Source organism: Rhinolophus sinicus, linkage group LG10 (assembly GCF_036562045.2).
Source record: "Rhinolophus sinicus isolate RSC01 linkage group LG10, ASM3656204v1, whole genome shotgun sequence".
NCBI classification, from domain to species: Eukaryota; Metazoa; Chordata; class Mammalia; order Chiroptera; family Rhinolophidae; genus Rhinolophus; species Rhinolophus sinicus.
Window position 1 is genome coordinate 62,987,793 of NC_133759.1, and position 25,857 is coordinate 63,013,649.

The following is a 25,857-nucleotide window of genomic DNA, read 5'->3' on the forward strand; positions in this document are numbered from 1 at the left end:
TTATTGGGAGTGCTTGGAATTCTTTTAGGAAGGACGGAACAAAAGGATTATTTTTAGTAAGTCCAGTAATTTTGAGTGGCATAACAGATCAGGCAATTTAATAACAAAGAAACACAAGCAGCAATAATAATAAGAGCAGCATCTAGCATTTTTAAAGCCCTTAGTACAGGCTGTGTCTTGTGGTAGTGTTTTTATCTCATCTGCTTTAGGAAACTGAAACTCACTGGGGTTAAAGTAATGAAAGTTGTATCTTTTTCTGCCTGCGCCTATAGCTTACCATTTACATTTTTGTACTGCATCCTTGTGTGTTATAAAAAGAATGCTTTCTTTAGTTTCTGTGTGTGCATGTGTGTGTGTCTATGTTTTGGTCCTGGGATAGGAAAGGTACCATATTTTGCCGTGTATAATGTGCACTTTTTTGCCCAAATTTGTGAGGGAGAAATAAGGATGTGCATTATACATGGGTAGTGCTAATTCCTTATCTATATGAATGTTTTTAATTCTTTTATTTATGCTTATGAGTTAAAAGTGTAACTCTAGAAATCAATAACGATATCCGAATACAAAATAATACCCTGGAATACGATCATCGGTTTTGTTGAACTTACCATGAACTTGCAACATCGAAGAGTTCTTGGCCTTCTGTGATGAGTAAATATTGTAAATTGGTTACCGGTGCATAAAATTTTTTGTACCATGATATGTTAAAAAATAAATGCTAAAGTTCTTTGTAATACAAAAACAAGTATCTAAATGTAAACAAGTAAAAATTTGAATTAAAATGAAAGATTTTTTTCCCCTGAAAGTTTGGGCCAAAAACTTGGGTGCGCATTATACCATATTTCCCTGAAAATAAGACCTAGCCGGACAATCAGCTCTAAGCGTCTTTTGAAGCAAAAATTAATATAAGACCCAGTCATTACATTAATTTTCGCTCCAAAAGACGCATTAGAGTTGATTGTCCAGCTATGTCTTGTTTTTGGGGAAACGTGGTACATGGCATATTACGGTACCAATGTAATTTTAGTTTTCAGATTTTTCCTGTTTTACAAAAGAAGCTGAACTAGCAGGAGTGAATAATTCAGATCTAGTTGAATTATAAACATTAAGGTACTGACTATCTACCAGGTACTGTGTTAAACATTTCAAACACTTTATATAATTTAACTTTCATATGAGGTAGGTAGGATCCCATTTTATAGATGAAGAAACAGAGGCTTGGCCATCTTAAGTCACTTGCCTAAAACCATTCACATAAGGAAGAACCAAGACTTAAATTGAGGACTGTCTGACTTTAAAGCTCCCTCTTATCCACCCTGCTGTGGTGGTTACTATGTATGTTGGGGTACCTAGGAGAGTCAAGATAGGAAGTGATTAGGGGTGACAACTCATGTTGATCTTGGAATAGAAAGAGAACTAGTTTTCTGATGAAGTAAAGACAAGAGACTCTGGGTGTGGTTGAACAGCTGAATCCAAGAAAAATAGATCTGTCTGTTAAAGGTGCTCACTGCATGCTTGGCTGCATAGTCCTTTGTTTTCAAAGCTGTTTCTGAAGAAGGAAAGGAGATAGGCTATGAAGGCTCCAAGGAAGATAGCAAAAGATGGGACGGTAGATAAACCATTCAGAGGGTGTGGTGTGTAAGTTGTAGATTTTCCTCATTCCTCATTAAAGGTCTTTGAATGTTCCTAGTTGATGAGATTGTGAAGTCTTGTCCACAAACCTATCCTTGTGGTCTACCACTGAACATGTAGCTCCTAATGTCTTCATGTTTTTCACTCGTCTCTCTTTCTCGCTCGCTTCCCCCCAAAAAGCTGACTTGTTCATTGTTTTTCCTGTGTCTTCATAAAGTTGTAGCCAATCTGTTTCATTCTGGACTGTTTACCTTTGAATGCCAAAGGTCTTGAAACATCTATGTTGTGTAATGAACACAGCTTCTGCCTTGACGTGTGTGTTAAGAACATTAGTCATTGCAAAGTATTGAGTTAAATATGTTCAATAAAAGCATATAATGACCTAACAGAGAGGAAGAAGTTATAAAAATACTTAGTTGATGGCTTTAATGATGAGCCATATACTTAGGGGATTCCATCAGTGATGGGTTAGAGTCACAGAATGATTGTGAAAGCATTCCAACTCTTTATTAGTGGGAGAGGAGAAAAACAAACAATTAAAAACACAACAACACTTAATTCTTATACATACTAAGAAAAGTGTAAACCCTCTGAGTTTCCAGTGCTTCTGGTACTGATTTATTGCCTTGTTTCATCTTTAACTACATCAGAAATGTTGGAGATTTCCAAGAGATGTTATTGTTTATAGGAACTCCTGGGCTGCATCTTGTCAGAAAGCCCTTAGCCTTGTAATGGTCTCTCTTTTGGCAAGCCATCAGGGCGTCCTTTGCAACACCGTCAGAAAGCAGGGATTTCCCAAGCAAATGAGATGGATCTTTACCTGTGGAGTTGATTTTACGAAGAGTTTTGGTCAGCATCAGTCATTGTGAAACTATGTGCCTGCTGCCCTGGTTTATCTCTGTAGACATCTCCCCATGGCAAAAGAGTGAATCCTCATCTCTCCCTGTCTCTGGGCATCCAAGGATGTTAGAGGTACATTAGTATGCTTCTTGCTGGGGAGTGTGTGGTAGATACTGGTCTTTTCTGATGGAATATTTTCTGGATGAGTGTTCGGTAATCAGTTTAACAGGTTGGTGGGTTGTCTTAGTTCCTGGATTAGAGGTTTAAAGTGGAGATACCGTGTGCTACCTCTCCTTACCCTGCCAGTAATCTTTAGTTGTTCCAGTAAACAACTTCTGAGCTAAATCTCTTTCCTGGAGAGGTTACAAACAAAAAAAGTGCTTTAATCTCAGAATAGAGGGCAGACTGCATCTTTGGTCGCTGTTACAAATTTCCCAGCAGACTGGATATTTTCAACGGCTGTCCAAGTCGAAATATATCAGTTATGGGAAAACTTCTCTTTTCCAATATGACATCTTGTACAAAATGTAATTATTTTCTTGATCAAGTTAGGAAATTTATGACATTTTGGGGGTTGGAGGGTATGTGGAGGGAGGATCTATTTCCCCAGATTTCCTTGTATTTGTGGTGATATTTCTGGAAGGATTCCTGATCTCTAGTTCTATGTATGATTTTGAACTTATTTGCTTTTATTAGAAGCTGAATCTGTAGATAAAGAGGTAGTTTTGAATGGTAGCCAGGTAACCTGTTGATGTAAAGTCTGTTTCACCTTTTATGATTCCCATCGTTAACAGCTCCCTCCTCTCTGGCTGAATTCCCTGTCATTTTAAGTAGGCAGCAATTAACTGGTTTGTTAAAGAAGCTGGCTCCTGCTGCCAAGGAGCCTATTAATTATCACTCTATCTCTAATTTGGCCTTACTGGTGTTGAGAGAAGGTGCGTGTAAGCGTGTGGCAGAGCAGCCGCCATCGCGTCTTCACGGTAATCTGTCTGAGACGGCTCAGTGGACTCAATGTTCAGCCAAAGGGCCAGCGTGGCCCTGGTGAGTGTTTTCAGCTCTCTTCTGTGGGTTCTTTGGTCAGTCACGCTTGGTGTGCGTTTCTTCTTCCTTTGACTCTGACTGAGTAGAAGCTAATGGCTGGCATTTATGTTGGGAATTCAGACCTACCCCGTGGGGTCCATCTCTGAACTCAAATGGGACACCTTCAGACTACTTCCGTGGCTTTTCCCACAAGCTGTTTTCTTTTCCTGGGAAAAAGAGACCATGGAATTGCCTCTATGACTGTCTTCAAGAAGGTAATGCAAATGATAACCATAGTAACTCAGTTTATAGCTTATTGTGTAGCAGATGTTTTTTTTTAAAGAGTGACTGTCTTTATATCATATTAAATCTTTGGTTCTTGTTCATAAATGGCTAGATTGCTTCTGTTTGTTTCCAGAAATGTTCAGTTCACTTGTTTCAGTGACTTTTTCAGAAGTTCCACTAGATCATTTGATTAGGTTTGGAGTGCTTATGCTTCCCTTTCCACTTTTTATGTTATTTTTGGCAGTTTGAAGCTGTTGAAGTGATTCACTGCAAAGTGAATTAATTTCCATGTTTTCACATGCGTTTTTCAGGCACCCCCAGATTTCTTTCCCCCCGTCTCATGTGATCTGCAGTTGTACTTCTGTCATTCTTGCTGGATCAAAAATAAGTGCTGATGTCACTGAATGTCTTACATTACAGCTGGTGGGGATTAACAGACATTGTAAGAGAATGCCACTTCCGCATTTTGCTGTTTTCTGGGTTGATTGTTGTCCTTTCAAGTCCTGTAGGAGGGTGGGGATTTGGAAGTAATTTCTCTGTCTTCAAGTTAAAACAGCAATATTCATATTCCCTTTTCTGTTCATGTTATTCTTCAAAAATAATTGCATGTTTAGGATGCTACTCTAAAGTGCCCTTTAGTAACCCTGGGCAGACTTTTCCCACTCCTGGTTTTGTACATCAGGTTGCCTTCCATCCCGGGTGAAGGGTTATGAATACTTCCTTTAAGTAGGTTTCCTTATATAGAATATTTTTACTCAATAGTCTTACACCAGCTCCAGGCCGTTACTGGTATTAGGTGAAGGGTTGTGATTCATTATTTATTTATTTTTTTTCCCGGAGCTTTTGGTTGTTTAAGAAGTACCTGGCTCTGTGCCCACTGTTTTCTTGTTTAGAATCTGAGTGTTCTTTGTGACGTTCAGATTGCTCGACACCCTCAAGCATTTATTTATCTGGCTTTCCAGTCCTTGTTCTAGCAGTTGGAGTCTGGAGCCCAGGCTTTCTTGTCACTTCAGGGTTTTTTTTTGTGGTTCTAGAGGTGGCTCCTTGAACCTTTTCTCTGGAGATCTCTGGGTTTCTGGGCAGGACATTGGAGACCACCTGGAAGTGTGCATAAATTGTGGCACGGCGGTGCTATTGATTGAATTGCAGGCCTGTGGAAACAGAAATAGAAAGGGTTCAGCATTTGCACTTTCCTCTGGTGGCGTTTTTGCTTATTTTGTGTATTTGGAAAAGGCAGCCGTATGCAAACTGCTGACTTACTATTTTCCCTGGAATGGAAACCATTTGGATTATTTCAATGAGTTTTAGCTAAGAGTTGTTTGTTCACAGTGTTAGTTTTGTTTTCTGGTGTCCTGTTAAAATAAGACTATAATGTGTCTTTTTACTTTATGGAAATATGTGTGCTACTTGGTGTCTTGGGATGTTGCAAACAATGAATTTGAAAAAATCATGTGTTTACTCCAGAGTCAAAATGGAAACTCTTTAGTGAAAATTATAGTTACATAAATATTTCCATTTGGGGGTCAATTACTTTCTTTGAAAAACTTTTTTTTTTTTTTTTTTGGCTAAATTATTTAAGATTTCAGAGCTGTCCCTTTTCCTGGTTAATTTTTCCACTGATTAATTTTTCTAACTTTTAAAGAGAAAAACAGATTAAACAGAATTGCAGCCCGAAGTTATATGTACTACACTATTTGATGTGAGATGGTGACTGGCTTTTTCCCATTGTCTTTGATGATAGACTAGATTTAGTTTAACTCTTAGTGGTAAGATTTGGATCAGGCATAAAAATAGAATTTCCTTACTGTAAGAACTATTATGCCCTGGTTTGAGTTCCTGAGTACAAGTTATGATTGTTTGGCCTCTAGAAAACGTGCATTATAGGACCTGTAGACACTTAGTGAACACTTCTAACACCGTAGTAAGTTCTCTGAATTGAGATTTGGGAATGGTATAGCTGTCTGAAAAATATTTCAAATATCATTGTGGAGGTTTGGGTTAAATGTGAGTTTTAAAAAGTTTGCATAAATAGAATAAAGGAGGGAAAGAAAGAATAGCTATGAATGGTTGAATTGTTTTGAGTGAAGTAGGTTTTAAAAATGAGTTTTTATATATATCTAGGAAATGTCACTAAATATAAGAAAGTGGGAGCTGAGGGGAGTTGGGCATTAGAACATATTATAAGGGGATAAGAGACGCTATGAATGAGGTATCGAATAAACTGTAAATTTCACTGGGTTGACAGCCGTGAATGTTTTTGTTCATCACTTTATTCCAGCAGATGACACCATGTAGGACCTAACAGTTAATAAATGTTGAATGAGTGAATGTGTTGGGAGGCCTGGTTCCAGGCCCAGCTGTGCCACTAACTACCGGGTATCCCCCAAAATAAGACTGGGTCTGATATTAATTTTTGTTCCAAAAGACGCATTAGGGCTTATGCTCAGGGGATGTCATCCTGAAAAATCATGCTAGGGCTTATTTTCTGGTTAGGTCCTATTTTCGGGGAAACACAGTGATCGTGTGACTCTGCGCTAACCATTTATGAGTACTGTGTCCCCGCTTAGGTAAAATGAAGGGTGGGGACTAGATCAGGTGTCTGGGTGGCACTGTGCTGCTCCACCATGCTAGGTGTGGCCAACTGTCACTGTCCTGGGAACCCAGGAAGAGGCCTGGGCCCTTTTGATTTCAGAGCACGTGGCTTCCACCTCTCACTGTGGATATCAGAAGTGAAACTTACTTGCTATCCCAGAAGTACCTTTTCTCTGAGGTCCCTTACAGTGGTTCTTTGATTTGGGGTCATTTTGTTTTAGTTATCTCAGGCCCGATTACACGTAGGTAATATTCTGTGAAGTTTCTTGTCAGCAGGTGTTCACTTAGACAAAAGCAGTGACAGCAGCACACATCATTGTCTCTCCTTTCAATAGTTTGGTAGATTTAGCAGATATAGGTTAGGTGGAACTTAATGAAGGTGTCCAGGTAATACTCCTGTTGGAGTAAGATATCAGGAAACAATTAGATTAACAAAGTTTTCACTTTTACTCTCCGAAGTTCATTTACTCATCTAGGAAATGATTGTTCCAAGCCTACTACATACCAGACACTATGCTAGTGATAAAATGGCAGCCATAAGACATGAGCTCTGCCTTCTTCTAATTCACAGTGACATGAATATGGTGCTAGGTCTGTAATTGTAACTTTGGGGACAAAAGATGGAGGGGTCAATTCTGAGGGGAGAAGGGAAGAGTAAAATCTCATAGAAGAAATGAAGTTTGAATTCATTATTGATGTATTGAATTCATTGAGAGGACTGACAAGCAAATGAGAGGAAGGCATTCCGGGTAGACGGGAGACGTGGACGTGTAGCCCAGTGTGGTGCCTTTGGGACAGTGTAAGCTTTTGAGTGTGGTTGGGGCACCAGGGAGCGTGGCTGCATTTAAGCAGAGGAATAGCACTCTGGCTCCCAAAGGAAGAATGGGTTTGAGTGTGGCCAGGTCTAGTGTCATGGAGGCCAGTTAGGATGGTTTAGCATTACAAGTCTTTTTGAGAAATGATGAGACACATGCATTGTCTATCCCTGAAGAGACATTGTGATTGCAAATGGACACAGACCTTGGTCACAGATTTCAAGGGCACTGAGGGCCAAAGAAAGACTGTGGTGTACACACTGCTTACTAGTGACAGTAGTGATTTTTTATTCGCTCATTCATCATGTAGTTGGGTGCCTATTCTGTACCACACACCTGGGCAACACAATGGTGAATAAGATAGACATGGTCCCTGCCCTCAGGAAGCCTGTATTTTAATGGGAGACACAGCCAAGTAAACAGACGATTGTAGATTAATTACCGTGTGTTACTATAAGTTATGTGTCCATCCTGTTCACAGACCTCCCCCACCTTTTACTGCAGCTAATTCTCCCTGACCAATACCCTCTGCCTCCCATAGTAGGTTTTGAGAGTAAAGTTAGGTAAGTACTGTATTGTGTTGTATTCACATGCACACACAGATTACAGACATCTGTCTTCGTTCCAGAGGTAGACAAGAATATAGAAGAAGGCATATGAGGGTTCCCATAGGTAAAGCTGCTCCAGGTAAAAAGTTCTGGATATCTTCTGATATTTTCTGAACTCAGATGTTTGACATGGAATAATCCTGGCTCTTCGTTCCAGATCCAAGAAGGAAAATTTTGGCTCTCGTGGTTCTTTCTCACATAATTGGACCTTGACGTTGGCTTTGGTGGTTTCTTTAGATTGGCCTTCAGGGCTGTGTGCTGGGTTATTGCCAGTGTTTGGGGGTTCCAGTGCAGGAGCAAGAATTTGCCTGAAGACAGCAAGACTGGTAGACATTAGATGAGTCGCTTATTTTAAAAGAGATGTTTTGGTACAGAAAGGGCAGTAACAACAACCTCTTCCCCCAAATAGAGATCTCCACATTCTCCCTCCAATCCAGGAAAACCTTTAGATCATAAGAGAGTCAAAATTCAGCCAGATGGATCTGATAAAAATTCCTAGGAAGCCATTCTGAGTGCCAGAACCGTTCTTTGAAGATCACAGTGGTGATCGCAGCTGGTTTAGGGGGGTTGTGCACATTTCCGATTTTTGCATGGCTTGGGGAGGTGGTATATTGTAGGGCTAAAACTCTGGAGTCTTTCCTGGGTTTGAATCCCAACCACACTGATTAGCGGTGGTGTGAGTTTGGGGCAGATTACAAGTATTCTCTTTTTGCTCACCCGTATATGAAGTAGTGGTTAAGCACGTAAGACCTTCTGTTAAACCTGCCTGAGTTTCACTCTCTGCTGTACTGCTCCGTGACATTGGGCAACTTGTTCTCTTTGTATCCTGCTTTCCTTATTGGTAAAATAATAGCAATAAATAATAATATTAATAATACCTACCTCTTAAGGATGTGGTAAGAATTAAAGGAGATAATGTGCATAAAGGGTTTGGCATAGAACCTGGCACGTAGAGCACCTTACTCAGCTATTTTTATTTTCCCTCCCTTCATTACACTGAGCTTTCTAAAATGTTCTGTAATACCATTTTATGACTTACTGTATTCTTGCTGAAAGTTAAGGCTTCACAAAATGCATTCATTGCTATCTGCTTTCCTTTGTCTTTTTTTATTAATTGAAGACCCAATAATATATAATTTCTGGATTTGGGGTAGGGATGACAGATAAAATACTGGATGGCCAGTTAAATCTGAGTTTCACATAAACAAAGAATAATATTTTAGTATAAGTATGGCCCAAATATTTCATGGGCTACTTATACTAAAATGTTATTCTTTGTTCATCTGAATTTGAATTTAACTGGTCATCCTGTATTGTTATTTGGTAAATCTGGCAACCCTAGTTTAGGGGTAAAACTTACCCCTTCGCCCCCTCATTCATTTCTTTACTCAGATAGATGTATATGGATGCCTATACAAACACAGTGGATGACACCCTTGGATCATGAGCATAGAAACAGCACACAAAGTCAATGGAATATTTCCTAGCATCTCTAGTAAATCTGTCTCCTAATTCATTACTCCTTTGTAAGCAATGGGACCATCAAATTGAGATTATGTTGACACCTGAGTACATAATGCAGAGTTGCTCGAAAATTCTGAAATGTTCTAGTGTTGCTTCTACCTAGAGGGAACTATTAATAATGACACATGGAGGCATAGGTATGCATTCCAGAGAATCCTGAAAACCTCATCATCTTTGAAGGAAATTACCTCATTACTCTTAGAGTCGCCTGTCTAGGGAAGGTCGTTCTTATGGCTGGCCTGATTTTCCAAGTAGGAAAATAAACACATAGAGTGGTTAGGTTAATAATTTAGAGTGATTTCACTGTACTTACAATTTAAGTTAATTTTTAAGTAGGTTTGGCCCTTAAGCTATTAGACTAGTTGGAGATTTTTAGAGAATTAAATCCAAGGCTGAGATCTTTTCAATTCAGACCATATTTACTGAGTATCTACTGGGCATAAAGCAACTGCAAAGCAGTAGAGAGGAATTTAAAGTATAGTTCCGGCCCTCAAAAACCTTAGTGTTAAATGGAGCAGCAAGGCAAGAAACAATTATGACAAAAGACAGAATAAATAATGTCAGGGTGTAAGGTAAGGAAAGCCTGGTCCCAGATGTTTGAATATAGGAAGTGATTAAATCTGAAGAACAAGTGAAGTAGGAATGAATTAGATTAGGAATGGCTTCTTGGAGGGTCATCTTTGAGAGAACTCTTGAAAAATGAGAATGATTTCATTTGGGAAATGAGATGTCCTAGGTGTCAGCTTAGCATTAACAAGGATCTGCAGGTGGTCACGTGCTGTGTAGACATGACAAGGATATTGATAGCACTGTCACTGGCCGCCACCTCTTCTCTCCTGTGTGACTGTTTATGGTCTAGAATTTCCAGATCAGAAACTTAACTTGACGTTGGTGGAACTGGATTCATTCCATGTTGGTTTCCTAAATGTTTATGGTGCACCTGCTGTTGTGTGTATGAGGTGGCCAGAGACTTGGGCAACGCTTAGAAATGTTTTCAGTTGGTCACTTAAAACCCACTGAAAGTTACTCCATTTAAATAGGGTTTTTTCGTTTGTTTGTTTTTTCCTGGAATGAACATTTCCAGTGATCTCTGGTTTAAATTGGGCAAAATCAAAGCAGAAGGATTTCATGAGAAGCTTCCTGTGAGGCACTCTGACTCTGAGTATTTGCTTAAATGACTTTGAAGGCCAGCTTAACTCATTTCCTTTTGGGATGACACTTGTTTATTAGACTTGGCCTAAGTTAGAGTTAATAGCCTTAATGGCTTTGAATGGTCCCAAATGATTCTCCAGCAGCGTGCCATTAGCGATGGGGAAATGTCTGCAGATGGCACATGACACACACATACCTGCTCTAGCTGTCGTAGGTAAGAGAAGAGCTGTACCCATCTTAGATGTAGCTATGGAAACTGGGAATCTTGGAAAGTAAGAGTTACCGTTGCAGTAAATGCTGAAATATTTTTCAACAGTTCTTTTCTAGTACTTTTGCTTTTTTTGTTTTTGAAATGATTTCACATGAAATTAATGCCATTTAAAAATGACTCCAGGATTCAGAACTTGTTGAGATCACACCAACTTCCAGCAAATGAATTAAAATGGGACATGGGTTCATGTTGGTAAGGAGATAATAAGGCATGTCATGGAAAGCATTGGTTTGGGTAGATGCCCAGGCATGGGAGGGACTGCTAAGGCTGGGAATGGAAGATTCCATTTTTCAATTTATACAGAGGGTACCAAAAAAATGTATACACATTTTAAGAAAGGAAAAAACTGTATTAAAATTGTAATACTCAATATATACCAATAACAAGAGATGAGTGCAAGTCATGTGTATACATTTTTTTTTGGTACTCTGGTATGTGTTGGGCTATAAAGCGCTGAATTAGATGGGAAATTTAGTGATCCCAGGTATTTCATTTTTGTAAATTAGAATTAATCTGTGTCTTTCACGTTTGGGCAGGTAGTTGTTTGTGGATATTTTTACTATTTCAGGTACTGGTGGGATGCAATATGGTGTGGACGCAAACCTTTATTGGGTTTTAAACATGAAAGAGCAGAAACTGTTTATGTTAGTTTGGGTCTGTCTGAATGTTATTATTTTTGTTTTCCTTTGTGGCAGGGTCAACTATTATATAGTTTTAATTATCTACCCTTGGTTCCTACTGCCTTGTTTTTGGCCACTGTTAGTATCTTCCTTATGTAGCTGTCATTAAGTTATAATTGAAGCCTGGTTTTGGTGGTTTTATATTTAGAATGATGCATGGAGGTTCAGCTGTGCCAGCCGTTTAGACTTAATGGTAAATGTTGGTTCATGCCAGAAAGTCTTTGAAATCTGATCTTTTTTTGGGGATATCCAATCTAAGCAAACCATCCACTTGTACTCTAACCTGAAGGGTACAGGGAAGCAATTCAGAAGTGATTTCTGCACCTGCACATGTAAGAGCGTCTTGTTTCTGATCAATTATTGGCTTGCATGTTTACTCTTCAATCCAGAGCCACCTACCTCAAAGAGGATTGGCTCTGACAAGTCTTTGTCACTTCATTCCTTGCTTTGCTGACTTTCACACAGGATATCAGTGAATGCCAGTTCTAGAGTGGGTACATAGTGATGGTAGATGACACCCAGGCCACAGGCTGCTTCTCAGAGGCTGTCAGACATTATCAGACATTTCGCAGCTCTTACATTCTCTGGATTTGATTCACTTTTGAACTCCACCCATCAATCCATATAACCAGTTATTTAATGAATATTTTCTAAGGTTTTTCTATGTGCTAGTCACTCATAGGTATGAGGAATACAGCAGTGAATCAAACTGTTGAAAATTTCTTTAATCATGGAGTTTACATGTGGGTGAGGGAAGGGTTGCAGAAGTCAATACTTAAGTAAAATGTGTAACATGCTAAATGGTGATAAGCGCTAGAGAGAAGCTGAAGAGTGGATGGGTTTGGGGTGATTTGTAATTTAAAATTGGAAGGCTTCATTGAGAAAATGACATTTGAGGAAAGATCTGAGGAGATGAGAGTGGGTCTTACCAGTATTTGGGAGAAAGGCGCAGCGGACAGAAAGACAGGTACAGAGGCCCCGACAGAAGTGTGCCCCATTCAGCAACAGCATGCTGGCTGCAGTGGCTGGGACAGGCTGAGCAAAGGGACAAGTAGTGGGAAGGGCAGGGGACAAGCTCAGGGAAGGAATAGGACACGAGTGAGGCAGACCCCACAGGGATTTGTAAAGACTGCCTTTTACTCACCAAAAATGGGGAGCCATTGCAGATTTCCAGCCAGACAAGTAACATGCTCTGATTAACTCAGGTGGCAACCCAGTGTGGTGGGGAAAATGGTGGTCTGAGAATGCAGAGATTGTTTAAGTCGTGGTTTTGTCATTAGGTAGCAGGCAAGTAGCGCAGCATTCTGAGCTTCAGTGTTTTCCTCCTTATAAAACAAAGTTGGTGGCCTAGGTCGTTTTTATTGAACTTCTGGGTTTTGATACTGTCTGTCTGTATTCTTTGATCCCGCCCATCTCAATGTGTTTGAGTATTTCATATTTGTGACTGATTACTTGTCTTTTTGAGTATGCAGAGCTGGACCTCAGATGTATGAATTATCTTGCTGCACTTTATTTAATCTCTTGAAAATTTCCATAGACATCTCACATTGAAAATCTCGCAAACTATGAAGTAATTTTATATATTGACATTAAGGGTTGCTTGCAGACTGAGTGATATGGGTAAACATAGCCTTTGTTATATAGCTTTAATACTTTTTTTTGTTGTTGTTATTACAGAAAATAGTACAAATTCATTGAGTGTTACAGTGAGCTAGTAATTGGGATAGAGTGATAAACAAGACACAGCTTCTGCCCTCAAGGAGCTGAGTAGGTGGAGATGGGCCTGGTCAGGAGGGTACCCCACAAAGCAATCTTAATGACAGGAAATAGGGCAGGAGGCCACGGCCAGCCTGAGGCCTGTGGGAGTCCCAGGCAGACTAATATTCAGGTGCACCGTCACCAATATTCTGGAAGTGTTTCCACCATCCCCTTAAACCTGGTGCTGTGCAGGGCAGGAGGCGCCCGAAGCCCAAAGCCTCTCTTCTATCGCCTCAAGCAGTTTGATTCCGCCCCAAACTTGCCTCACATTGTTTAGCGCCCCAAGATCCTGCAATTAACCCTCTTTAAAAGGTAGTGTAGGGACCATCTGTTATTGCTTAAGAATGTTTTTTTGGACATCGCAACTTCTCCCTTCCATCAGAATATTTGTTCCACTTCCTGTGATGTTTTAGTGCCCCTTCTAGGCTGGTGCCCCGGGTAGACACACAGCTGGTCAGTTCATGTGTCTCCCCTGTGGAGAAGTATTGCCCGAGCCTCACCTCACCTTCAAGCCTCCAGTGTGAACTCTGTCAAGAGGAGCCCCAGTCTTTTGACCCATCGACATAATCCCTCCTTCCTGTTCTATGAACTGGCCTCATCTTGGGCAGCCTAGAAATGTATGTTTCCAGGTTGAGGATTCTGGAAACAACTTCCCGGGAGATAGGAGGGCCGACACTAGCCCAGGCTGGCCCTTCAGCTGAGTCTCTTGGCATGTGTTGGGGCGCTTGAGGCCGTGCTGCCAAGGAGAGGTACCATGATTACCAGCGCCATGCCTCTCAGGAGGATGAGGCCAGCTTTTAGCACCTAAGCGGGAATCAGAGCCAAGAGTTCTTGAGTCCCATGTCACACTGCCTCCTTTTAATTCTTTTCTACCTCATGCCTTTGCACACATTCTTCCTACTGTCTGAACACTTTCCACCATTCTTCTGTCTACTTTTTACTCCATCTTTCAGTCTCAATTTAATGGTTGCTTCCTGACCCACTTCCTTATCCCCTTATCTGAGTTTGCCACACTTTTCTTTTATGGCTTCCTGATCTTTTCCTTTATACTACTTACCTACCTACTTACTTACTTGCATAATTATCCGGGGTTTATCTCTGCGTTCAGTGTCTGTTTCCCAACTCTGTGAGGCCAGAGAGCACAGCTACTTTGTTCACCGTTTACTCCCAGAAGTTAGCACAAGATCTGATAGCTAGGCAGTATATAAATATTTGTTGATTAAATGAGTCCATAAATGAAAGAATGAATGATTAAAAGACAGATTCTGCATTTTTCTCCTGTCTATTCATATTAAATATCTGTTCCTGTCTTGGCTTAGGGTAACAACTGTTACTGACTTTGTATGTTGTTGAAGATGCCGAAGATGTGATTTTTGTCTCCAAGATAATTCTGTGGCCTTGTGGAATTTTATTCAAGTTGTCTCTGCAAAAACCAAAACTCAATGACACACAAATCATAATTCTTTAACTGGTGTGGGTTTGACATGTTGGGCTATGGTATATCAATTTATTTCGCTGTAGTTGCATTTTTAGTCCTTAATTCTATTGTCAGAAATGAGTTTTAATTCTATTTAGATTCTCCCCAATTCTATTTATTAAAAATGATTAGAGGAACGATTGCTTTTTCTTAATAGTGTTCATAATACTTTTTTGGAGGGATTTGTTTGGGCTTACATGATGGAACTTTTAAGCGGGTAGGAATAGAAAACGAGTGGTACTTGCTTTAGTAGAAAGAGCAAAGTTCCCTACATGTGTAAAAAAGGAAAAACAACAAGAGTGGACCCTATTTATTTCTAAAATTAGACTGTCTGTTCCTAGGTGTTCATATCCCAAAGATGGGCTTTCCCCAAGCTGGGATGGCGTGTGTAATTTACAGAGAAAGTACTGTATTGTTCTGTGCTGTGCATTGCGGTTCCACTGGCTCCCGGAAGATTAGCTCAAAGGTGTCTCTGAATAGTCACACCCTAAATTACACAAACTGTACAGTTTTAAAGAGGTGGAAAATCTGATGCTGACTGTTTCCCAGCCAGTCATCCCTCAGGGAAAAAAGTGGGGAGGTGGGGGAATGAAACCCAATGTTGCTACTTTATATTCCCCAGTGTGACACTTGTTGGCTGTGTGACTCTGGAAAACTGAATTAACTTCTCTGAGCTCCAGAACCTTCATCTGTAAAGTGGAGATAAAAATACCACCTACCTCTGAGTTATTGTGAGAATTTCATGAGTGTCACAATGCCCAGCGCATTGTCAATGCCCTAGAGATATTATTATTATTACTTGAGGGATAGTGCAGTGGCTAGTTAAGGGCACAGACTCTGGAGGCCCTGGCCTGGGCTTGAATCCTGGCTGGTAACTTGACCTTTTCGTGTTTGAGTTTCCTCATATGTAAAATAAGGATATAATAATACGTGCTCCATAAGATTGTTCTGAATACTGAGTATTTGTTAACTCCTGGTACATGAGGAGTGCTATGTAAATGTTTGCAGTTGTGACTAAGAACCCTGAATCCTGCAGTTAGCCAGTCTGGGGTCATACGTAAGGTTCCATTATGTACCAGATAAACGATAATGAAGAGGTTGCTTACTTCTTTGAGCCTCAGTTTCTTCCTTTTGTAATATGGAGATGTTTCTAGTTGTGCCAGATTTTGTGAGAAACCCATGAGATAATGCCTCTGTAAAGTGCTTAGCAAAGGGCCTGCAGCACGAGAATACTCAAGTCCTCGTTACAGCGAATACTGCTCATATAATTGTTACTGCCGTCACTGTTATTAATTCTATTGCTAATGTGTCTCTGGCTTAAGTAGAGTTTATATTCTAAGGTGGATTACACAAACCCTCTATGGAAATCAACGTGATTAATATGTGGAAAATAAAGTTGAGGTCTTCTGTTACTGTTGGTACATTTATATAAATGGAGCTCTTTCAGCAAATTGAAAATATTCAGTAAAAGTCTTATAACCATGCGTTTACAATTGTATAGGTCACAAAAGATCAAAGTTAGTCAGGGTTAATGTTAGGTGGACAGTTTTATATTCATGGAAAATGACTCATAGGAAACGCCAGGAACTAAAATTTCCAAAATAAATAAAAACCATCACATAAACTGTATTTAAGTCAAGTCTGTATTGCTTTCATATCTTAACTGGGCTCATGTTCATGGAGTAAAGTTTTGACTTTGTTTAAACTTCTGATGTTAAATCTCATTTATGACTGAGAACCATGCATCATAACTGCGTGTCACCAGAAATGGATAAGCACTGACTCGAGTGTTGCTAACATTTTCCACTTTAGTCATTTGGGTTATCGTGCCGGCATTATCCATATTTAAACCTTTGTGCTGTTTTGCAATATATCTTTAAGTTCAACTTCCTTTTTTTTTTTTTTTTTAAAGAAGGGGAGAAAAAAGCAGCAGTTATAATACAGCGCTTTAAATGGCGTTTGAGAAAAGCAGTGTTTTAATGGAAGGTGTGGCGGGCGTGCAGAGAAGTTTAAATGGTTATATCAGGCCTAGGTTGTCAGGTACTCCAAGTCAAAACATGGAAGTGCTGATGAAATTCCTAGACTATGTGTTCTGGCAGAATGAATAAAGTTATTCAATCAGAAATATATGGGAGAACTTCCTCTGGGCATGTGAAGATATCTGCTGAAAGTATGGGATGCTTTGAAGGCCAGATCTTGGAGAGAAAGTTAATTCAAGTTCAGTGCCATTGGAGCCATAGAATGGAGGACCTTTAAAGCCATGATTAGGAAGATGGGTTTTATTCAAAGGCCAATAGGGTGGCCTGGAAAAGTTTTAAGTAGGAGCTATAGGGTCCTATTTGTGTTTCTGCAAGATCACTGTAGCAGTGGCACATAGAATGCATCTCAGAGCGTGGTGACGAAGAAGATTGGCGAGGAGCAGTGCAGACCGGAGATGACGACATCCTGGTCTTGCATCGTGGTTGTTGACATGGAGAGAATGGGATGGAATTGAGAGGTGCTGGGGATGAAGAAGCACAGACCTAGGTGATTGGTTGGACTTAAGTGGTGAGGGAGAATGAGGAGGGAAGGATGGAGGTTAGATTTCTCACACCGGTAAGTGGGTAGAGTGTTGTTCTGTTTACAGAGATGGAGCTCTTGGGAGAGAAGCAGGTTGGGGAGGGTGGATATTAGTTCTTCCTCGTTTGTGGGGTGTAAGAGATGAAATGGCTGTCACTTGAGAGAGCTTTAGGGTAGACACTGTGGTAGGGGGAGAGTTTGTGTTTCAATCAGGTTTACCTTTCCATGCTTGCAAGTCAATAGGCAATTAACAGTTGCCAAACAAATAGGGATTCATTTCCTCCTATACAAGAAGCTCAGAGATCCATGACCGCTGCCATTCTTTTAGTGGCTCCATGATGTCAGAACGAACCTTAAAGTGATTTGTCTTGGCTTTTTCCTAATGTTTTTACCTTGTGGTGGCAAGATGGCTGCTGTTCCTATAGGGATCACATCTGCTCTAAGAAAAAGAAGGGAAAGGACAAAGGAGTAACCCCTGTAACAGCAGAAGAGCACAGGCTTTCCTAGAAACCCTCTGTAGATGTCTCCTTGCATCTCATTGTCTAGATCTTTATCAAATGACAATTCCCCTCTGGGCACCGTGCTGCCATGAGCTACTATGCAGTTATGATTCTGTGAGTAGAAAAGAGAGGAGGGGAAACTGTATGCAGTTGCCTGGTTTGCCTCAGCCAGGTTTCTTCTGGTAAGGGAGGGAGGGGTATGAAGTGTTTGAGGAGATAGAGGAACTTAATCACATGGGTGAGAAATTTCAGTGGGCACGTTTTCTCTCAACTCTGCAGTGAGCTGAAAGCTATCATCTCTCATTAACATAAATTATGCAATGTGTTTAAAGTTCGACTATATTTTTGTTAGTTACCTTCAAACACATATAACTTTGAATTGTCTTTAAAATATATTAAACATGTCTTTTTTCGTATCTGATTAAAATTTTCATCTTAACAAAGACCTTTTTCTCAAATTTATTCCAAATCTCCTTATCCCTAAATTCTCAGTGGACCTCTTCGGGTTTAGAGCGAATGTGGAAAATTCCACTTGGTGTTCACTTACTGATGTGCAAGTAAAAGCAGGGAATCCATGCTGGACAATGTCATACCCTTTTACGGGGACTTGTATCTGAAGGATTTAATGATTCTGTGTTAAAACCGGAGAGGGGAAATGTTTGTTCACTCTTTTTGCAGGTAGCATTATTCAGGGTATCATGAGATGCAAATCTTTGTCTTTTACTCCAGTTTGATTCAAGGCAGACTCACCAGCTAATATATGCAGACTTCTGTTAGTGACTGTTTTAACCAATAGTGGCTCTGAAGGTAAATGATGTCCAGTCTCCAAGGAGAAGCAGAAGGAGCAGAGATTTTGGAAAGAGGCATCTTAGGCCTTCACTGTGCTGGGTGATCGTGGGAACACTGTTTAACCTCTCTGAACTGGTTTACTCTATGAAATTGGGAGGAGAGCAGGAGATAGTTTTATAGTCCCTATCATGTGCATATGCAAAATACCTCTGAAACAAGGGTGGCTGGGTGCACTGAAGGTTAAAGGAAATACGGTGGGGTGTAGGCTAAGGAGAGGTTAATTTCTGCTGGCAGACTTTAAACAGGCTTTGTGGAAGATGAGGTTTGAATTTCATGTTGGAGAATGTAGACGGTTTACAGGATGATGGTGGATGCCCCAGGCTGAGCAAATGCACACAGTGTGTGTTTGAGAATTTCAGGGATTAGTAATTGCTTTTAATAAAGGACAAAATGAGGAAAGCCTTGAAAGTATGGCTAAGTGGATTTGGACTTTGTTCTCTAGGTGATGGGGACATTAAAATAATTAATAGGGGCAGCTGGATGGCTCACTCAGTTGGTTAGAGCGCAGGCTCTCAACAACAAGGTTGCCCGTTCAATTCCCGCATGGGATGGTGGGCTGCGCCCCCTGAAACTAAGATTGAAAACAGCAACTGGACTTGGAGCCGAGCTGCACCCTCCACAACTAGTTTGAAGGACAACAACTTGGAGCTGATGGGACCTGGAGAAACACACTGTTCCCCAATATTCCCCAGTTAAAAAAAAAAAAAAAAGCAGTCCATAAGGTAGTTGAAATACATTTAAAAAAATAATAGAAATTTAATTTTAGTGGAAGTGGAATTTATGGGTCAAAGAATATGTACATTTAAAATTTCTATAGATTTTAAAAATGAAACTTTTTATTGGAGATAATCGTAGATTCACAAACGGTTGTAAGAAATAGTACTGAGAGATCCTATGTACTTGCTTAGTTTCCCCAATGGTAACATTCAGTACAATATCACAACCAGAAATCAACTGAAGACTTTTGAGGGGAGTCCATGATATGCCTGAATCTGTATTTTAAGTGGGTCATCCTAGTAGGGATGGATTAGAGTTACAACACGGAGGCCAGGAGACCCTTGGGAGGCTCTTGGAATTATTGACGAGAAGGCATGAACAGAGTGATGATAGGATTGGAAAGAGGGAATATTCAAGGTAGAAACAACAGGATGTGGGGTGATAGAACAGTGGATGATTTGTGCAGTTGCTCAATAGGTAGGTACTGAGGCCCAGTTGTGTGTCATGTACTCTGCTAAGCACTGTAGGAGCTGAAGATGAACTAACAGAGACTGGGCAGGGTGACTGAGGGGAGGCGGGCCAGAGAGAAACCATCTTAGCCTGGACACAACAGGACAAGACTACCGTGTGTACACGGGTAACGACTATTCTGCTGCTGCTCGTTTCTACCATGTGGGAATGTAGGTCCATTGTGGTCGATATTCTGATTTTCCAGAAGCCAGAAATCTAGATTTTTATGTGTGATCTTCTAATTTTTAAATGTTACCTAATACAACTTAAAAAAATGCATGCCAAATAGCTTGCATCTATGGACTAGATTCACCTCATTGATTAGCCTCTATTTTCTTGATGGAATGTTTAGAGCTCATTTAAGTTATTCACTGTTGTGTGACAAGTCACCCAGAACTTAGTGGCTTAAAATACTAACCATTTTATTATCTCTCACAGTTCTGAGGGCTGACTGGACTCACCTGTGCAGTTCTCCTGCTGGTGTTGACTTGGAGTTCCACACATTGTTATAGGTAGATGATGGCTACAGCTGGAGAAATCTGAAGGTCTGTCTTGGGCCCTGAGACCATTGGAACTTTCTCTTCCTCCATATAGTTTCAGGGCCTCTCATCTCATGGCCTGTCCATTTGGCCTCTCTAGCAGGATAACTGGATTTCTTACATGGTGGCTCAGAATTTCCCACAGTGAATGGTCCAAGAGGGAATAAGTGAAAACAACCAGTGTCCTTAAGGCTAGGTCCAGAATGGCCAAAGTATCACTCTTGCTACCTTCTGTTAGTTAACACAAATTTGAGGCCATCCCACACTCATTGTGGGAAGGGACACAAGGACATGTGTACTGGAAACCTGGTTTATTAACAGCAGTCTTTGGCAACTACCTACAATTGACGTGAAGCTCTCCAATATTGGTGGTACTATTTATCAAGATAAGTTGGGAAGACAGGGCAAATCCTCCTGCTTACCAGTGCATGTTACTCTGAAGGTTTTGGAGGAGTGCTTAATACTTACGTGTTTTTATGGTAACTGTCATTCTAGAGAAAATTTGATTTTTAATACAATGATTTCCTTTGGAAATGTAACTCCTTTTTAATTATTTGGTTTTTAGTCATTTAAAAAATAACACCATGAAGTGGTAAGACCAATCTATTCTGGTTTTGGTGTGTGTTTTTCAAATACGTGACCAGGTTGTTAATTAATATTGGGTCCCTAAATCATGTATCCACGGGGCTCTCAAATAAAGTATTAAATGAGAATCCCAAATAGGTGTAACTACAATGTCCAGTATCATGGCATTCTTTTTCCTAAGACTGAGAACCAGCTACGTAATTTGCATGGCCCCATCCAAAATGAAAATGTTTAGAAAATTAAGAATTTCAAGATGGTGACAGGAGAACATTAACCCAAGTTCAGGCTCTATGCAGCTGAGCTGGGCACTCACCCGCCAGGCCTGCCCTGCCTGGGCCCTTGAAAATGTGTGCCAATGTTGGAGTAAAGGAAATGTTTCCAGCAGAGGGCCATTGGCTCTAATCAAATTCCCATTTAATTTTGACACCCCAAAACGCTTTAGAAGCACTGCCTAGACAAATCAGAAAAGGTAGAAGCTTTGTGTCTGAAACGTTTCTTGCTCCCAGGCAGGCAGCACACCTTTTGACTGAGGCAGGTGGTGTTGGCAGGCGTTAGGCTGAGTTTCCTGCCACTGAACCTTGCTGAATTCCAGTGGCACCATCACAGTAGGGACAGCATATTCTGTTGAGTAATTGATAGGCTGGCCACTGAATGGACGTTTCCCATTTCCCCTGAGCTCTGTTTCTGAAGCATATAGAAGAGATTGCCTGTCTAATTGATGGGCACTTAAGTTCATTTGGAGCAGACACTAGCATAGTTCATTATGCTAGAAATTTGGGGTCAATATTTCTGGAAGGTGGGTGGTAGACTTTAGACAGGCTTGCCATGTCGCACAACTTCGGGGGGTGTATTAGTTTGCTCGGGCTGCCATAACAAAGGACCGCAAACTGAGTGGCTTGAACAATAGAAATTCATTGTCTCACAGTTCTGGACGCTGCATATTCAAGATCTAGATGTCAGCAAGCCCGTGCTTCCTCTGAAAGAGCTAGTGGGGGTCAGTTCTAGGCCTTTATCCTCTCTTTTGGTAGTTTCTTAGCTTGTGGTAACATAGCTCGGCGTCTTCACATGGCTTTCCTGGTGTGTGTCTGTGTTCAGTTTTCCCCTTTTTATAAGGACACCCGTCATACTGGATGAGCGGCTCACTCTATTCCAATATGACCTCATCTTAACAAATTATATCTGCAACAACCCTATTTTCTAGTAAGGTCATGTTTTGAGGTACTGGGGATTGGGACTTCAACATTCGAGTATGCATATGAATTTTGGGGGCACACAATTTAAGCCATAACGGGCATGTTCAGGTCATGCTGTGGGAATGGCAGTCCCTGGCATCGCATAGCACATAGCCTGAGTGTCTCTACACGGGAGTCCTGCCCTGTGCGATTTGCAGTCTGCTCCAATAATTATGGAAGTGTTTGTGGGGCTGATTTTTGTAGTACATAAGCCACTTTGAAATACTAGTTTGGGCCCCTGATTGTAGCATCATAGCTCTTAATTTTTTTTTTTTCATCATCCCTGTCAGTCACTGGATGCCAAGGCCAAATTATCCTCACACCCACATGCCTGATCCTTACAATAGAATAATAATAGAGAACATTTATTGAGTGCTTATTATGTATTAAGAACTCTGCACGCATTGCCTAATTCTATCTTCACAACAACTCCATGAGATAGTTACTGTTATTCTTTCATTTAACAGATGAGGGCACTGAGATTAAGTGTGGTTGTGTGACTTACCCACAGTCACATAGCTAATTAAGTGACAAGCTATGATTTGAACTTAGTTCTGTCTGATTTTTAAACCCAAGCAGCGTTACACAGGGTGTGCACTCTATTTTTAAAGGAATGCATGCATACAATTCACCATTCAAAGCTTGTTTTATCATAGGCCTTTTCTTTTTTCTAAATCATTCCCTGATTAAATATTCTCTACCTACATTTCTTTCTTTCAGGACCTTAACCCTTTTCAGAGTAACCACCAGTCCTTCTATAGATTTTATTGTTATCTACTTCAGTAAATCTAGGAATGTTCAATCCGAAGTAATTTAACTTACAAATGGGAAATGGTAAGTGGGTTTATATATTCAAGCTGCGTGTTTTACAGATCCTTGGGAGAACATAAAAATTAACTTACTTCCTTACTTTACAGGTGAAAATAGAGCCCTAAACATCACCAGAGAATTTCCTATTACTGATAAGGAAAATTATTCTCAACTAACTTATATTGTATTCAGTATAATGTGTTGTATGGTGAGACGGGGGACCAAGTCCCTTGATAAGCACCTTTTTATTTTGTTCGTTCTTTCCCAAGTAGCAACAAGAATTCTCTTTCTTTATCAGAGTGATAGTCCAATTAAATTCATGCATGTGACTAGATAGGTTATTTTTCAAGTGTGAGAACAATGTTGGTTTGGAAGCAGAGACCTTGTATTCTCTGACAGATTATGGGGAAGTTCAGATACCAAAAATGACATTTTACTTGGATACTTTTTGTCTCGCTTTCCTATCTGTATAGTATTAAATTGCAAAGAATATGACAGAGCCATCTTTCTGAAAATTCTGATTATTCTTGACTAATAGTTTACATTGAACAAGTAGAAAGAAAGATAAGGTGCTTTATTTCACTACAGTATACTTAGTTGAATGAAAATACACACACACACGCAAACACTCACACAATAGTCACAAAGCTAGAGGTTCTAATGGATTTTTAAAAATATTAACTTCTTAAAAGTGTTTCTGACAGGTGAGTTCCCTCTGCCTCCCTATGTTAGAGAAATTCCTTTGTTGAGAAGCTGAGCTAGCAAACTCGTCTTCTCTTTAATCCCATGGTAAATAACTAGAGGTTAGGAATTTTCCATGTGACTTGGATGGATACTTCTAAAGGCATATAAATCTTAATGATTTTAGAGGCAGGTTCTTCTTTACAAAGGACTTCGTAACATAGGGCACTCATAATTTAACTGTTGTAAAGTTAAGACATTATTGTGATTTTTTTTCCTGAAGTGTCAGATCCAAGGTCTGTTTTCCATTGGAGACTCCCAGGTCCATCTCAGTGGTCCCATGTACCAGTCTGGAGAAATTGGCCTGGATTATGGGCTTCAGCACTTAACTGTTTGGCTTTTGTTTGTTAGGGCAGGTTAATACAAGTGAGAGCCTGTTATCTTTGTCAAAGTGCTGCGGTTGGATTTTTTTCAGTGATACAAATCTATTCTCTTCCCGCTGCGTCTCTTCCATGGAAGCTCTGTCCTGGCAGGGAACCCTTGGCCGTGGAGCTGGGCGATGGACATGGCACTGAGTGTAATTCAGGTTCTCCTGCAAAGGCCTTGAGCGTGGTTCATGAGGGCTGAGGCGGGCCAAGCCGAGCAGAGCAGTGAGTCATGGCGTGTGGGGCACCTGTGTCCTGGAATAACAGCACCAGCAGCGACAACCATTTAATAGCAGCAGCCAGCCTGGCATTAGTGATGCTGCCAGTGGCCCATGCACTCTGCTCAGGGCCTTCCATGCATAGTCTCATTTAAAGTGGTGCCAGACCCATTAGCTTAGTGCCATCTTTCGTCTCCATTTTACAGATAATCTCCTCAAAGTTATATGACTAGTAAGAAGTAGACGTGGGACTTGAACACTGATCTCTTGGACGCCCAGTTTCATGCGTTTAACAATAGCACTGCACTGTCTTTGACCGAAGTGCGCATTGGTACCGGCTTTTGTCCCCCTATATATCACACATAATCAGGTTTTACGTAGTAATCCGGGGACCTGAAGACTCTCGTCTCTTGTTTTTCATGAGTTTAGGTTTTAAGTGAGAGGGAAAATACAACACGAGAAAGTTTAACCTTGGGAAACTGAGAATGACCTTCAGCTTGTGAGCATGTCCATCTACCAAATGGCCAAGAGAAAAAAGGAGTCTTGGGTTGGGGTGTGAAGTGTTGGGAAGGTAAGCGAGAAAGACATAGACAGGTGGGTATATCCAAGGTGATTGCTACCTTCTTAAAGGAGAAGGAGGGATATTAAATATAATTTAAGAACTAGAGTTCAGAGATCAGCTAGGTAATAATGCCGTAGGAGGCTTTATGGGGGAAGAAAAAGCTTCTGTGGTCAGATAAATTTGGGAAGCTGTACGTTCTGACATCCATTTGTGGAGCAACAACGAGAGCGCCCACAGCGCCTAACACTTACCGAGTGCTCCTGTGTGCAGTTCAATGCACCAGCCCTGGAGGGTGGGTATTACTGTAATCCCAGTTTCACAGGTGAGGAAAGGCCTTCCTGCTCTCGTGTGGTAGAGCCGGATCCTAACCCAGGGAGTCTGGCCCCACACACCGAACTCCCATCTACTATTGACTCTTCTGGCGACATCTGCTGAGCACACAGATACGCGCCAGACCCCATTCTAAGTACTTACGTGTATTTCTAGTGCCTCATTTAATCCTCTCAAGTATCCTAATGTGCATCAGCGTATTAAAGGTTCTGAAGTGTCCAGCAATCAGCAAACTTATTTATCTTTGTCCAGTGTTTCTCATATTTACTTGACTACAGAATTTTTCTGCCTTTCTTGAAGAGGGAGGAGCGCTGAAGGGAAAATTTCTGCCAGTGTGCACTTTGGGAAATTATGAACAGTAGAATCATTTTATTCCCACTTTGCTTCCCTTCAAACACAGGTTTGAGACACGATTTATTTTCAAAACAAAGCAGGGACTCCCTGAGAGTCTGGCTTCGTTCTGCAACTGCCCACGCCTGGTGACCTCGTCAGGGTACCATCCTGCTGGCCCCAGGGACAGAAATACCTGCTTCTGTCTACTGTATAGGAATGTTGACAGTAAATAATTAGAAAGCTCTTTGGGATCCTTAGAAGAAAGAAGCTATTGAAGCCCAACTATTTGAGGCCAGAGACCCAAATACATACATCTTGGGCACATATCCTTGGAAGTGTGTGTTATTTGAAGC

At 40.7% G+C, this 25,857-nt stretch overlaps 1 protein-coding gene across 9 annotated transcripts in view; it reads left to right on the top strand.

Moving 5' to 3' along the window:
* The window catches only part of MITF (melanocyte inducing transcription factor), a 204,090-nt gene that overhangs the window by 18,280 nt on the left and 159,953 nt on the right, over positions 1 to 25,857 (top strand). For 3 of the 9 annotated variants that reach the window (XM_019711745.2, XM_074313272.1, XM_074313274.1), the window contains exon 1: positions 3,539 to 3,767. The exons of 4 other annotated variants lie outside the window; for them this stretch is intronic. The gene's annotated coding sequence lies outside the window, so the exon portion shown is untranslated. Of the gene's footprint in view, positions 1 to 3,538; positions 3,768 to 20,227; positions 20,335 to 25,857 lie in introns of those variants that run through there. 2 more of the 9 variants (XM_074313273.1, XM_019711746.2) reach the window with 1 other exon arrangement.